Genomic DNA, 15,260 nt, shown 5'->3' with positions numbered 1-15,260 from the left:
GGTTTTTCATTTAGCTGACAATGCTACAGGGTAATCCATAGCAAACGCTGACGTCTGAATTATGCATCATCTGCCTGTTTATTTAGCAGCATTGTTTAATGAATTATTAGACAGAATCAATAATTTATGAAATTATGATACGCTTCCACACAGTAACAGATTAGGCAATTTTCAAGTGTCAAAAACAAGCGTTTTTTTTACCGTTACGATATATGGGTTTGTGCATCCATCACACTTCAACTACTTTAATTGATTTGATCCTCCACTGAGTGAGAAAGAAGATTGAAGAATATTAAGAGAAGATCTCCCAGAGGAATATTAGATGTTGAACTTCTGAGAAGGTTTCTATCTTGAGATTTACGGCACGCTCTTCCACTAATTGGATCCTCCATCTTCAGGAGCCGCACGCAGGGCTACAGTCACAGGGAGATATTAGACCGATATCACAAGAAAGCTCATTATTGTATTGATGCCCTGTAAGAATACAGAGACCGATACAATAGATCACTAGAGTCCTACTGCCGAATTTAATAAGTTCTTCAGGTAGTGGATAATGAACTCGGCTGCTGACTATAAGGGCGAAGGTTCAAACCCCGCAATTGTAATAGCTAAACTTGTTTAATGCTGTCATTTTTACGTTTGGATACACACTGAAGCTTACAATATCTTTGTGTTGACAGTTATTCAAATGTAAATACTTGCATATAAAAATGAAATATTTAGGCAATATGTAATTCATAGACTTGTATTTATAATAAATCCAAGTATTTTTAATGCTAGTAAAAATTTATTTAACATCTCATTTTGTATTAAAACGGCTGTTTTTAATGATTAGACTGGTCACAATAGTTTGCTTTTACAATAAAAATCAAGTGTTTTGCTTATAATTTATACTTGTAGAGCTTTTATGATGAATAACTTCCACCATATAAAGAGTGCAGAGTGCATTAATCTAATCACACATCCCATCTGGATTCATTTACGAATAAATTTACCATGAAAAACCTCTTTCTCTGACTAAGTCTCTCCATCATGTATGAGAATCCCACTATGTTTCTTCATGTTGAATAACAGTATGCTTCCCAATCCATATTCAAGGTTTTCATCATGTATTACATTTATGTTTTTATGCATTTGGCAGATGCTTTTATCCAAAGTGATTTACACTGATGTTTATCACCCAGTGCTGCATCTGTGCATCTTAAAGGTTGTTCATATACAGTGCTGATTACATATAATCCTGATTACATAATCAGATTTCAAAATGTATATGCTTGTAATTAGATGTTTAGACTCAATTAGACTCATAATCAGACTAAAGTTACATTTTTATTGATTACATGATTACTTAATATTCACAAAATGTTAGTAAATTATTCATAACTAATTAATCCTTTCTATTTTAAAACAGCCTATTGCAGAAAATTGAGAGGCATAAACAAAAATATGTAATCTTTTTTGTTTTGTTTAGAAAAAATAAACATTTTTAATAGTTGAATACACTTTTTTTTTTAATTGCACATTTTTGTGTTTTTAATATAGGGCTGTGCAAAAATTAATTGCGATTAATCGCATCCAAAATAAAAGTTTGTGTTTACATAATATATGTGTGTGTACTGTGTATAATTATTTTGTAGCCTATATATAAATACATATGCATTGTATATATTTAAGAATATTTGCTTGTAATTGCTAGATATATATATAAATTAGGGCTGTCAAACGATTAATCGCGATTAATCGCATACAAAATAAAAGTTTGTGTTTACATAATATATGTGGGTGCACTGTGTATAATTATTTTATATATATAAATACACACACATGCTTGTATATATTTAAGAAATATCATGTCATGTATATACTGTATATAGATTTATATATAATTTATATTATATCTTTTATATATAAATAATATTTTTATTCTTAAATATACATGCATGTGTGTGTATTTATATATATACAAAATAATCATACACAGTGCACCCACATATATTATGTTAACACAAACTTTTATTTTGGATGCGATTAATCGCGATTAATCGTTTGACAGCCCTAATATAAAAACATAATCTACTTCATAAATATAAATATTTTATACATGAATAACACATTTTCTTAAAAATATACATGCATGTGTGTGTATTTATATATACAAAATAATTATACACAGATTATGTAAACACAAACTTTTATTTTGGATGCGATTAATCGCAATTAATCTTTGCACAATTTTAATAATTCCTTTACTTACTCATTTACTTACTTAATTATTAACACAAACTTCCCTCACCAAAACCCTGATGTAATGTAATGTTTAATGCACTTCCTATTGTTTTCCTATTATTTTTTTTGTATCTTATATCAAAATGGTACAAGATTATCCTATTTAAATCTATGTGATACAAACACTAGGCCAAAAATAATCTAAAAGTAGCCTGATTATGTTACCTAAAATGTGTAATGTAATATATTATGTTACTAACTACAGTTTTCACCATGTGATTTGTATTCATTAAGAGACTATAATAAGTAATCCATAAATCAAATGTGTCAATGCTTTGACGTTGCACTTTCCCAGAGTTAAGAAAAATGCACAGGTAATATTCCGAATCTAGCGAGGAGATAAAGGAGATGAAACCACACAAAAAAAATTATTAAACTCCCATCGGAGCTGACGACTAGCGAGCACCACATCTGTCACGTCTAAAAATGCAGCTGGAATTTATGGTTTTTATTTTACATGATTCACCTTCCTTGTATTCGTATCCCGATTTGTTTGTTGTTGCTGTTTTTTCAACACATAGTTGACTTGTCAAGGCTTATGCAATCTCACACTCTTTGATAAAGCTAGAAACACTGAAAGCTGAATTTTCTGGCATGCTAATGAATAACACCCTTTGATTGTTTTTCTTTTACATCCATACATAATGTATTCTTCCCATTGTACGTCTGCCAGAGGATTGTGCTTGTGCATTTGCATTAATAACAGCGTTTAAAGTGCTTTTAATTGACTGTGTCTAATCTAGGCGGCTAATCTTCTTTCTGAAGCGTATCTCAGCCGAAAGCAGCGTGTGTTTGACATTTCCACCTCCGCTTTTGCGATAAGAACAATAACCTGTAAAATTGCCATTTACCTTTCTGTTTTAATGTCTAGACTCATGTACAGTGTCATTTACAGCATTGAACAGTGAGAACAAGAATCAAAACAAGTTAATTGTGCTTAAATTAAAGCAATAAGAGAGTTTTTCAATTCAATTTCAAGAATGTCACAACCTTTTTTTTTTTAAAGAGTTTAGACGGCACGCACACGTTAGCTCCACGGGGATGAGAACTAAATCTGGTCACGCATTAACCTGATGTTAAATCATTTTGCTACGAATCAACAGATCTCAAAGGTATCGGAGGTAACTATGGGATTTTAACGATGTAGAATCAAAGAAAAGTATGGAAATTGATGTAAGTCATTTGAATATCACCATGGAAACAGTCACTTCTAGAATTAATCACAGTGAAAAAGATGATATTTGAAAATATGGCAGTAATAAGTCACAACACATGTACACAATCGTTTTACCTCGAGTACAGCAAGGGGACAAAGTTCTGTGGCCATTATAACGCAAATGAGTTTGGGGAAGATCTTTAACTATTATGAGTCCTCAAATAAACATAAAATGAGGAGATATGTCGCTGAGCTCATAAACCATGACATTTAACACTGCCGGTTAAACGGACTGAGCTGAAAAAGATGTAATTTCATATACCATTAAAAGGATTTACCTGCTATTATGTCTGGCCTTCGAGCTCGGAGAACCAGATATGATCTCATATGGCTCGTAAATAATATTAATATTTATTCAACTGGCATATGATTACACACCATTATTAAAGGATGTGATAAATCTTTTTTTATTATTATTATTTCCATTTTCTATATACCAGTCAAAAGTTGAGATTTTTTTCAAAGGCTGCATCAAAAATACAGTAACTTATTATTATGAAATAATTTTACAATTTAAAACAAATGTTTTCTATTTTAATATATCGTAAAATGTAATTTATTCCTGTGATCAAAGCTGAATTTTCAGCATTAATACTTCAGTCTTCAGTATCACATGATCCTTCAGAAATCACTCTATTGATGATTTGATGCTCAAGAAACATTTTTTATTATTATCATCAATGTTGAAAATAATTGTGCTGCTTCATAATTTTCTGGAAACTGTGACGGTAGCTTTCAATAGAGTGATTTCTAAAGGGCCATGTGACACTGAAGACTGGAGTAATGTTGCTGAATATTCAGCTTTGATCACAGGAATAAAGTATATTTTAAATATTATAATACACCGTAAAAACCGTGAATATGCTTTATCTAATCAATAAAATTGTGGCAACAGATTACAAGCAATATTATTTATTAAATTGAACAAATTAGAATTGAGTAATAGTTAATCAAATTAACATTCTAATTAATTCAAATTTGTACAATTTAATTAATAATATTGCTTGTAATATGTTGCCACAATTTTATTGATTAGATAAAGCATATTATTTTTTTCAGTGTATATAATAAATAATAATTTCCAAATTTCCAAACTATTATTTATTATATATTATATTATAATATATAATAAATATAATATATATAATATTATATAATATATATATAATATAATATAATTTTATAATAAATATAATCAATAATATTTCACAATATTGCTGTTTCTACTGTATTTTAATCAAATAAATATAGCCTTGGTGAGCAGAAGAGACTTCTTTCAAAAACAATTAAAAATCAAAATTATGATAATGATGCTGTTTTTTTTTTAAATATAATTTCTTGTTGTAATGCATTATCTTTTGTAATATATTTTATTTTGCGCCTTTAACTTGTATGATTTTAACTTGTCTTCCTCTGCTTATAGGTCATAGGTCAGACTTCAAATGAATATGACTTTTCCAAAAGAAAAATATATCTTATCGATGTGTTTTTGTTATTAGGAAAATTGTATATTCATCAAACTAAATGGTGTAACTAAAAACATTTTGCTAATTGATTTAGAATCAAAGAAAGTTTAAAAAAAAAAAAATCGAAAAGCCCAAAGAACTATATCAAAATGAAATGAATTTAATTACCATGTTAGTGATGCCTTTTATTTTGAAGTTTTTTTTATTCAAATTATTGTTGTTTCAGTTTATAATTGTGGAAATGTGTAAAAGAAATGTGCCAAGAACTTGCTATTGAATTCGCTCATTTTAAAAGTTCAATAAATATTTTTTGAAAAGAATGCTTGACAAGCAGAGTAAGACACACACACACAGTGTTCTCGTGAACGTGCGTCGGAGACTGACTTGAATAAAGACTTGTTGAATAAAGTCGTTATTTAGTTTTTGTTTTTGGTCCACAAAATGTATTCTCGTCACTTCATAAAATCAAACTTGAACCACTGTATTCACAGACTATTTTAACAATGTCTTTCCTACCTTTCTGGGCCTTCAAATGGTTAATTAAATAAGTGTCAATGACAGAATTTTCCTTTTGGGTGAACTATCCCTTTGCTGTACCGTGTATGTTTAATTAGGAACAGGTAAGCATTGTAATGTATTGTAGTGGTGTGTGACTATAACGAAAGAGCCTCCTCAGACTCATCTCACTCCTGAAGATGAATGGGATGTTTTTGGGCAATATTGATTGTCATTAAAGTGCCATTATGGAGTCATTATAGTCACTAACTCTCTTTTTGTTTTCTCATAAACTAGATTTCTAGCTGCAAGATACTGGCAGTTATTTTATACCCCATGATTTTTTGATTTCACAGAGAAACTAATGAAGTTTAATGGCAGCTGTATTGAAATGATTTAAAGCTGCAATTGAGTGGTGAAGTCTTGCAATTGAGCGTTTTTGTCTTTATTTTGATTTTATTAAGAGGCCTGGTGTTATTGTGTTACAGCTGTTAACTTACATTTTGCATTAAATCGACATGAGAGTTGTTTTCCAACAAATTGTAGTGTAACTTAACAAGTCACATTTTAATTAAAGGCCAAGCCGAGTGAGCGTTTGTTCGGACATGAACTGATTCAAGTGGCACTTTAGGTCTTCTTTTTATACTGAAAGAATATGCTATTATACTGTAGATTAGCATGTTGTTTCTAGTTGTATTTAGTGTAAACTAACCCTACCATTTAAAAGTTTGAGGTCTGAAAGGTTTTCTTTTTAATGTTTTTGTCCATCCACTTCATTCCAATGAATCATTTTGATCGGACAGTCCATGTAAATGTGAAATGATTCCCTGATTTACGTCCCATTTAAGTTGTCTTTTTACAGCAAATTATTTGCAGTTGTTCTTCATTACTGTTTCGACTTGATTTACACTACGAGGTTGGTAAAAATATTTTTTTTTTTTTAAATAAGTTTCTTCTTCTCACCAAGGCTGTGTTTATTTGATCAAAAATACAGAAAGTAATTAAAATGGTTAAATATTATAGTTTTCTATTTGAATATATTGTAAAATGTAAGTGATCAAAGCTGAATTTTTAGCATCATTACTCCAGAGTTCAGTGTCACATATCCTTCAGAAATCACTCTAATATGCTGATTATTATGAGTGTTGTATATTTTTGTGTAAAATCTGATTTCTTTGATGAACCAAGAGCATTTATTTGAAACATAAATCTTTCGTAATATTTTTCACGTCTTTACTGCTCAATTGAATGCATTAAAAAGACCCTAAACTTTTGAACAGTAGTGTATGTGCAAGTTCTGTCACCGTCATTGAGATTGTTCGTTCATTTGGACGTCAGTCGGTCGTTTCACACTTCCACCCATCCAACAGCACTGAAATGTAGAACAAAAAGAAGACAAAAAACATAAGACTCACTGAATCAAGTGATTCACTAGACCGAATTTGACATTAATGAACCCCAAAAAGGATGTTTGATGCATAAACAGCGGCATGACTGTAAAGTGCTCAGTCCTGCACAAGCACCTGGAGGAGAGACAGCATCATTAATCGTGCCAGGGGAGGCCGCCCAGACTCCTGTGAGGACCGGAAGATGAGGAGGCGGTGTACAGTCTGATGACAGCAGGCAGAAAAAAATCCCAGCAGCACTTGGTGAAACACCTTGGTGAAATAAGCCAGTGGCTTGACATCATTTGACATCGCTGCAAATCTTCAGCGCCTGCTCAGAGCTAGATATCCCAGACCTGGCAAGACATGGTATTTATGCACTTAGAAATGCTCCAAAACTGGCCGCGATATTGAAAAACCGTCACATTGTTTATTCTCCGACTTCCATGTGGTGATAAAGGCATCATGGAATGTTCTTCACACTCTTATATAAGGACTCATCGCAACCTAATTATTCACCGAACAGAGTTCACGACGTTCTGTAGAGCTAAAAAAGTTCTTGATGTGACATTACAGCTACTTCCGATCAGTAAATTCGTTTCTGGGTTCTTTAGAGCACATGTTTTCTCAACTATTAAAAATAAGTGCCATAGAACAATGGTTCCCAACCTTTTTTTGCCTGAGACCCTCCCCCCCTACACACACACACAAACACATTAAAGGAGTGCTGATAATTTACTCACCCCCATGTCATCCAAGATGTCCATGTCTTTCTTTCTTCAGTCGAAAAGAAATTAAGGTTTTTGATGAAAACATTCCAGGATTTTTCTCCATATAATGCACTTCAATGGGAACCAAAAGACAGTTTCAGTGCAAACCGAAAACTGTTCAAAGGGCTTTAAATGATTCCAGATGATGAATAAGGGTCTTATCAAGCGAAACGATCGCTCATTTAATAAATAAATAACAAAGTTTAAGTTTTATAAGCTCAAATGGTCGCCTTGCTCTGTTCTGTGATGCGCGTTTGTGACTCTCCTGTTCGAACTCGTTCATCAAAATGAACGAATCTTTTTTCGTGTCATTTGGTTCATTCAACAAACGAAATGAACGAATTGACTCAGAAAAAGATTCCTCCAAGTGATCTGAAGGCACAGGCGCATCGGTCCGCGCCGGAAGTTATCTCTCGCGCGGTTGCGGAAAAAATTCAACGTTGTCTGTTGATAATGATATATCGAAATCGTCTTCCATTGCGATTTCCTGCATATCTAAATATGTTTAGATCTTCACAGTAACGCTTCCGAAATCTCTGTGTAAACAATGAGTGACGTACACACGCACTGGAGATCACTTCCGACGCTTTAAATAATAAATACAAACCGAATAATACAATATAAATACAAACCGCTCGTTTCGTGTCTTAGGCCATCAATGTGTACTTACATTTACGAGTCAATAAATCATGTTTAATTTGGACTTCTCTGTGCATGCTCTTTGAGGTGGTGACCATAGATAGACCTCCATTATATGACTGACAGACAAGAACGGTTTGATCTAAAAATATCAAAATTGAAAATACTGCGGAAACAAAGACACCTACATCTTGAGGTAAGATAAAACATATCAAAAATTAATTTCAAAGTGAACTATCCCTTTAAGCTTTGAAAAGTTCCATCTATGTTTAAGGACCTTTATTTTTAAGAAGGTAGATCCTAAAAAGGTTTTGACTCAAAAAAGAAACTCGGATAAGGCGAGCGACCCTTCTCACATATACAATTATAGATTGCTATCCTGATTGTGTCTCGAACATTTCTGATCTAATAAATCACAGCCACTGGCCGCCTCTTCTCACTTTAATTACAGATTAAGGGTAATTGAATTCCACCATCCATCATGAAAATTAGTTGCACACTTTCCGACCCCTTGCTGCCAGCTGACACAAGATAACTATTTAAATCATTAACAGATGATCATTTATCTTACTAGACTGCTGTTAAAACTTATAGTCATATTCAATCATAGCACCCAACCTAAACTTTTGGTCATAATTTGAACATTCGGATGGATGGATTTTAGATCACAGAGCTGGAGAAGCACATGATCTCCTGAAAGAAGCATCCCTGAGGAAAGCTGTGGTAGATTAACATGTATTTGAATACTAAGAGTTGTGATGAGTGACTTTTGAGGTCAATTGCAATTATCCAGATTGTTATTTGTTTGGGTTTTTCACTTAGCAACCATGGGATAAATGGACTATAAATAAAATAAATGTAGCAACCAGTGTAATTGGCGATTTAACAGTCTGTCTTTAGAAATAATTAAGCAAATGTTGTGTATTTCCCCAGGGAAACACAAATCTAAGAGTACTCCAAAGCAATGAACTTCACTTTATGATTTTATACACTTTTTAGATACTACAAACTTTGTATAAGTCGGTATGAAACAGAAGTTGTGATTGCCTTTTCTTCCCTATTGTGGATTGATTGGATGGTTGAGGATCCCTGTGGTGAAAATCAAGTTTTTAATGTTGTTTATATGTCTATGTGGTGTTTTTAATCTGCTTTAAGACAATGAGTAAATTCATGTCAACACCATTGCTGAGTGTTTTCTGCTTAAAACAGCAATGAACCAAAGTCTCAAAGACACGGTTTGAAATCGTTGGTGTTTCTGACATCACAAATGGCCTTGTAACCAATCAGGGGTGCGTTTCCCGAAAGCATCATTAGCCAACTATGGTCGCAAGTTCTGTCGTTATCAGCATAGTTTAACGAGTCGGTGTTTCCCGAAACCATCGTTCCAACGAACATTCACAAACAGCATCGCAAAGTTGTGTGGTTCGAACGACAGCTCTCGACCTGTGGTTACAGGCATTGTTTCTATATTACATCACATTTGGACGTAATAAATCCTTATCTTGAGCAAAATAAGCTAGCTGACATTCAGTACAACCGGTGCCTTTTATTTAGAATACATACAAATGTAATTTACGTCTTTTAGTTTGTCAGAAGATTTAAAGCGCCGTGTTTGACGAGTGCGCATGTGCGAACGAGCTCTACTATGTAAGAACGAGCCAGGTAATAAAGCAAATTAACAATTAGAAATAGTCTAATAGAAATAGTTTGAACCCGTTCATCAAAATGAACGAATCTTTTTCCGAGTCATTTGGTTCGTTTCGTTCATTGAATATACCAAATGACTCGGAAAAAGATTCGTTCATTTTTATGAACAAGTTTGAACAGGAGTCACAAACGCGCGTCACAGAACAGAGCAAGGCGACCATTTGAGCTTATAAAACTTTGTTATTTATTTATTAAATGAGCGATCGTTTCGCTAGATAAGACCCTTATTCATCGTCTGGAATCGTTTAAAGCCCTTTGAACAGTTTGCAGTTTGCACTGAAAGACTCTTTTGGACCTTGAACCGTTTGGTTCCCATTGAAGTCCATTATATGGAGAAAAAACCTGGAATGTTTCCATCAAAAACCTTAATTTCTTTTCGACTGAAGAAAGAAAGACATGGACATCTTAGATGACATGGGGGCGAGTAAATTATCAGCAAAAGTTTTTTAAAAAGTGAACTACTCCTTTAATACAATTTATATTTTACCATAACTCGGTCTTGGACAAATTTGATGAGAAATGTTCAAATTAACTTTTGATTGAGAAAGTTTGAGACATTTTCTGAAACACTATCGGACGTGTAAGAATCCTGGGATCTTTTTCTCATTGACGATTGAACTGTGGAATTGCAGTGTTGAAGAAATAATTGCGATTTTAAAAAGGTCTCATTTGTGATTCCTCTTCCCCGCAGGGAAACGTTGATTATTGTTTGAATATGAATATACGCGGTTAGGTAAAACAAATTCCTGCTGTCCCATAAAGGCTTGTGAGTGGCATTATGATACACTAGTCCCGTAAGTATTACAATAACCATAGTTACAGATGTGGAGCATTATGAATGAGATCCGAGTGTTGATTAGATTGACGCACAGCTGCGTTATTTGAGGCTATAAAAATAAAAAATGTAATTCTCAAATAAATGCCCGCTTGCCCTCAAAATCACTTTTAAAGTGTTTCTCTGCAGGAAGATTAACAGATAATGTTTTTTTGTGTGCAGTTGGGGGTGAGAATTAGATTTGTACCCAAATCGGTTACATAAACCTGCGCCGAGCCGGAAAACTTTGCAATGAGTTCTTTTATATTTCCGTGTACTTTCTATCCTCTACAGATTCGGATGTCTTCAAAGGGAAGCTCGCGGAGGGACGGGCTGTTTAGTCGGCAACATCTGAACTTAAGAGCCTGTCAATCAAATCTCAGCGGGAGAAGGTGAATCCATCTGAGGAAAATGACTGTAAGAATTGGGAATTGCTGTGAAAGCACAGAGAAAGAGGACAGTGAAATGCAGCAACACTCGGTCTGACAGATCAAATAGAGAAAGGCAGAGTGAACTTAGGAGAAATGAATGACAAAAAGATGGAAATGAAAAGAGAGATTCGCTTAGCATATATCCGTGAAGTGAGAATGAAGTGCACTTGCTTAAACCTGCAATTGCGCTAGAATTTGATTACGACGAGCAGCGGGTGAACTTCCTGTTCTTCAATCTCAACTCAATCTGCATCTGTTCAGGTGTCCTGAAATGAGCCGTCGGTTTTGAATGTTCAAAAGACAAAAGGAACATTGTGAGGTCTATTTTGCAGGCTGTCGTTCAAAGTAATGATATCTTAAAACAAATGTTTTTCTTTTCTTTTTTTTTTCCCTGAAAGTAAGGAACATTTCCACCACACCTCAAATGATGTAGTGTGAGTCACAATAACATCACTCAAATGACCATTTAAACACTGTATGGAAGCACATTATGTATTCCCACACACTGAAATCATATTTTAAAACTTTTTGCATAGTTCGGCAAACTTACAGGCTGAGTGCTAGGAAATTACACGATAAAAAAGCTGTGAGATTTACCTTGAAATTTCTTTGATGTGTGATATTCCATCTCAGGCTCTGTAAAAAAAAAAAAGAAAAAATAAATAAATATTAGGGGCAAAATTGTTTGTTCTGGAGTAGACTAGTGGTATTGTCACCAAAACTGAAGGAATGTATTCAAACAATAAATATTGTAGCTTATAATTATTATTTAAAAACAACATAGGCTACATATATTTTTAACTATAGGCCTATACTTATTTATATTTGTATGATAATAATAATAATAATAATAATTCATTACATTTATATAGCACTTTTCTCTGCACTCAAATCGCTTAGATAGAAAATAAACACATCAAAATATATACATAAAATGAATGAAGATCGGATAAAATAGTTCACAAGACTATTTCAATATGACCTTCGTACACCAAAAAAAGTTAAAACCTGATTTAATAATTAAAAAAAATGACTCTCTTTGAATCTCTGGTGGGTTTAATGATGTGTGAAGCATAATGGATATTTTTGCAGTTCAAGAAAGTTTTCTGTTGGTTGTCCAAAATGCATTTTAAAACTATGATTGAATGAATGATTGCAGCCGATTTGATCCTCACAACTGAACATACATTATCAAGTTGGTCATTACATTCAGTTCCAGCAGCTGCAGCTCTGATGACCCTCAATTACAGCCTCGTCCCTCCCTCTACACCAATCAGAATGCAGTAATTATGGCCAACAGCAGCAAGCATTATAACGAAATTATGTTCGAATATTAGAGGAGTTTTGGGCACTTTATAGACTGAAGACTCAGACTAGTTTGACTAGCAAACCACCTTGGCTGGTTAAAACTGGTCTTTTCATTGAGCTTAATGATCATCATGAGATCCCTGAAGAAGTTGGACATCCCTGAAGGTACAGTATGTCCTCAAAGGTGTTTCTACAAAAGTATTACCCTTAAGCTCTTACTTAATGTCAAATGGAGGTTTATTGGCATTTTTAACACATTTCAGGTCAAAGGGGGGAAAATGTAATGTAGATTCTGGAAGCTGTGGAGCAGACTGGGAAGTACTACTGTAAATAAATAAGCTGATTTCGACACCAGGGAAATACATAAAGCAAATCTGCCTGTGTGATCACTTTATTTAAAAACAATATAGGTAATTCAAATTCGAGATGGTCCTCACTGCAGAACATGAAATGCACGGGGAGGAGTCGGATCCAGATCAACTCCTCCCACCTTACATGTATAGGCTATGATTTTACCCAGCTCCACCCCCTGATCCCTAAACCCACCCCTAAACCTACCCAACTCCACCCCTCAGATCTGGAGCCGACTCCGCCCCCTGGATCTTGTGTACTGCAATGGGTGCACTTAATAGGCTATCAGTGTTATATCATCATATCGTCCAGCCCTTAAACTTGTAGCCAATCGTTTTGTCAATGTTTATTAAAAAAAATAAAAAAATAAAATAAAAACCATAAAATTAAGCAAAATATACGATGGTATATTGTTAAATGATGAGTTGTCGATACAATATATAACATACAATATGTATAGGCTATGATTTTACCTCAAAATTCAGCATTATTGAGACAAAATGATACATGCAAATCCACCTTTCGCTGCCTGGAGTCCACTTGTTTCTGTGAATTGCAGCGGTATCCTACATTTGCGTCTCTTTTCTGTAGCTTTCAGAAGTCTGTAGAAATATTTTACCTCAGATTTCTTGTCAAATATGTTTATACAGTCAATCTCACAACTCTTTCCCGTTTTAGATGTTTTTTGTGTTAGTGTGTGCAACCGCAGTCACTCCGGCTGGCGGTGATGTCACACGGCTAAAGTAGTTCCAGGCAGGTCTTGACCGCATTACAACTTTTCAATGTTTTATTACTTATTGAAATACAACACTACTTTGGGATTATCTTTGACTCTTGTAACAAGAAGGCTTTAAAAACTGTTGAAATACGCAAGTCTTTTAATCTTTTCCTTTGATATGTATTTTTTTCTGATTAGTTATACCCCTGTCTTGTAGTTTTTTTTTGTTTTGATTTTGTTTTTTCTGTTTATTTGTTCTATATTGTGATTGTTTTCTTTGAAAATGTAAAAAAAAAAAAAAAAAGAGGTCTTGACCGCATTACAGTGCATACTCTGCTTCGCGTAATAGCAACATCACAAACTCGGTTGTGCATTTTTTTTTTTTTTTTTTTTTAATAATAATTTAACGGCCCGTCGTCAATTATTCCTTACTTATTAACAATGCTTTATGTAAAACATCCGCGTTTCACATCATTATTGGATGCTTTAATAATAGAATCGCGTAGCCTATATGTGACATCATTGTGTGATAGCCTAAATAAACTAGGCTAGTGAATTTTTTTTTAACCAGTTCATTGAAGCAAACAGTCCAAAAGAACAAGTTCGTGGAAAAGAATCAAACTTTCCATTGTTGTTCAACCTCCTGCTTCTATCAAATTTATTCTTTCATTTACTTTAGTCTTAATCTAAAAGTCTTACAGAATTATAGCCTACTAAATGACCTTTTGCTTGATAAAAACGAATAGACTCTCAATCAGATTCAGACGACAGAAGGCATATTACTGTGTGCAACAGGTTTTTCAGCAGTTTTGATTATTTAGAGGTCTTAAAAATTTGAGTAGCTATCAAATATGACACAGAGCTTTTAAGGGTTAATCAAGACTCCGAGTGATGAGTGACTATAATCATCAACTTTCACAAATCTGACAGCTTAACATATTTTCACCAGTGACATTATCTATGAATGATTGGTTGAGAATGAGTGAATAATTACTCACAACACATCAGGGTGGTTGTAAATCATTAGTGCTTCACTTTCATGTCTGTTTACTTCAGTCATCCCAGGAATGCATCAATAGCAGCTTCTTCAAAGATGAGTGTGGAATCTGAATGTCTCCTAGCAACCCCGCTCCTCTCAGCCTCCTGTGGCGGACGCTTCTGGTGGGCATTGTCCTCACACCACAGCCCTCAGGCTCAGAAGAGAGTTTAATCAAACACGCCTGAAGAGAGGGAAAGAGTCAGAGAGGGATATCATCTGGAACATCCATGATATTTCATGTCATTTCATTCGAGCAGGATATGAAAGATGGCAGAGACATACTGCAGTGCGGATTCAGGCATCGATTGCGTCGCTTTTAGGTAGTTTGTGCTTGCTTTTTAATATTAAAACAGGAAAGTGTGGTTGTGATAACTGTCACGGACAGGGCTCTCCTGTAACATACACATTTTGATGAAAGTAGCTACTGAAAAATAATGGTCCCAATTTCTTAGTGTGGAAAGAACCCACATAAAAAAATAAAAAAAAACATTTTACATGGGGTCCTTTTCCATTCAAGATTGTATTTTTGGTTGAACTAGTAGTAATCTTTCTTTCCTCATAAGACTGTAACATTTCTCCTTCAGTTTTAACTGATCACAGTGCCATATCACTCTCTCTTATGAGGAAATAATGGC

At 33.9% G+C, this 15,260-nt stretch overlaps 1 long non-coding RNA gene across 1 annotated transcript; it reads right to left on the bottom strand.

Annotated features, from left to right (window-relative positions):
• Positions 1-5,125: 5,125 nt before the first annotated feature.
• On the bottom strand, positions 5,126-13,609 carry LOC120462738 (uncharacterized). The gene is made up of 4 exons (XR_005618407.2): positions 13,376-13,609; positions 11,807-11,845; positions 6,987-7,204; positions 5,126-6,835 (listed from the first exon to the last, which is right to left on the bottom strand). It is a non-coding gene; the product is annotated as an uncharacterized LOC120462738 (long non-coding RNA).
• Between the last annotated feature and the right edge of the window lie 1,651 nt (positions 13,610-15,260).

This window comes from Pimephales promelas, chromosome 20, assembly GCF_988280905.1.
Source record: "Pimephales promelas chromosome 20, fPimPro1.hap1.1, whole genome shotgun sequence".
Taxonomy (NCBI): Eukaryota; Metazoa; Chordata; class Actinopteri; order Cypriniformes; family Leuciscidae; genus Pimephales; species Pimephales promelas.
This window is presented reverse-complemented; position numbering and strand designations above follow the sequence as displayed.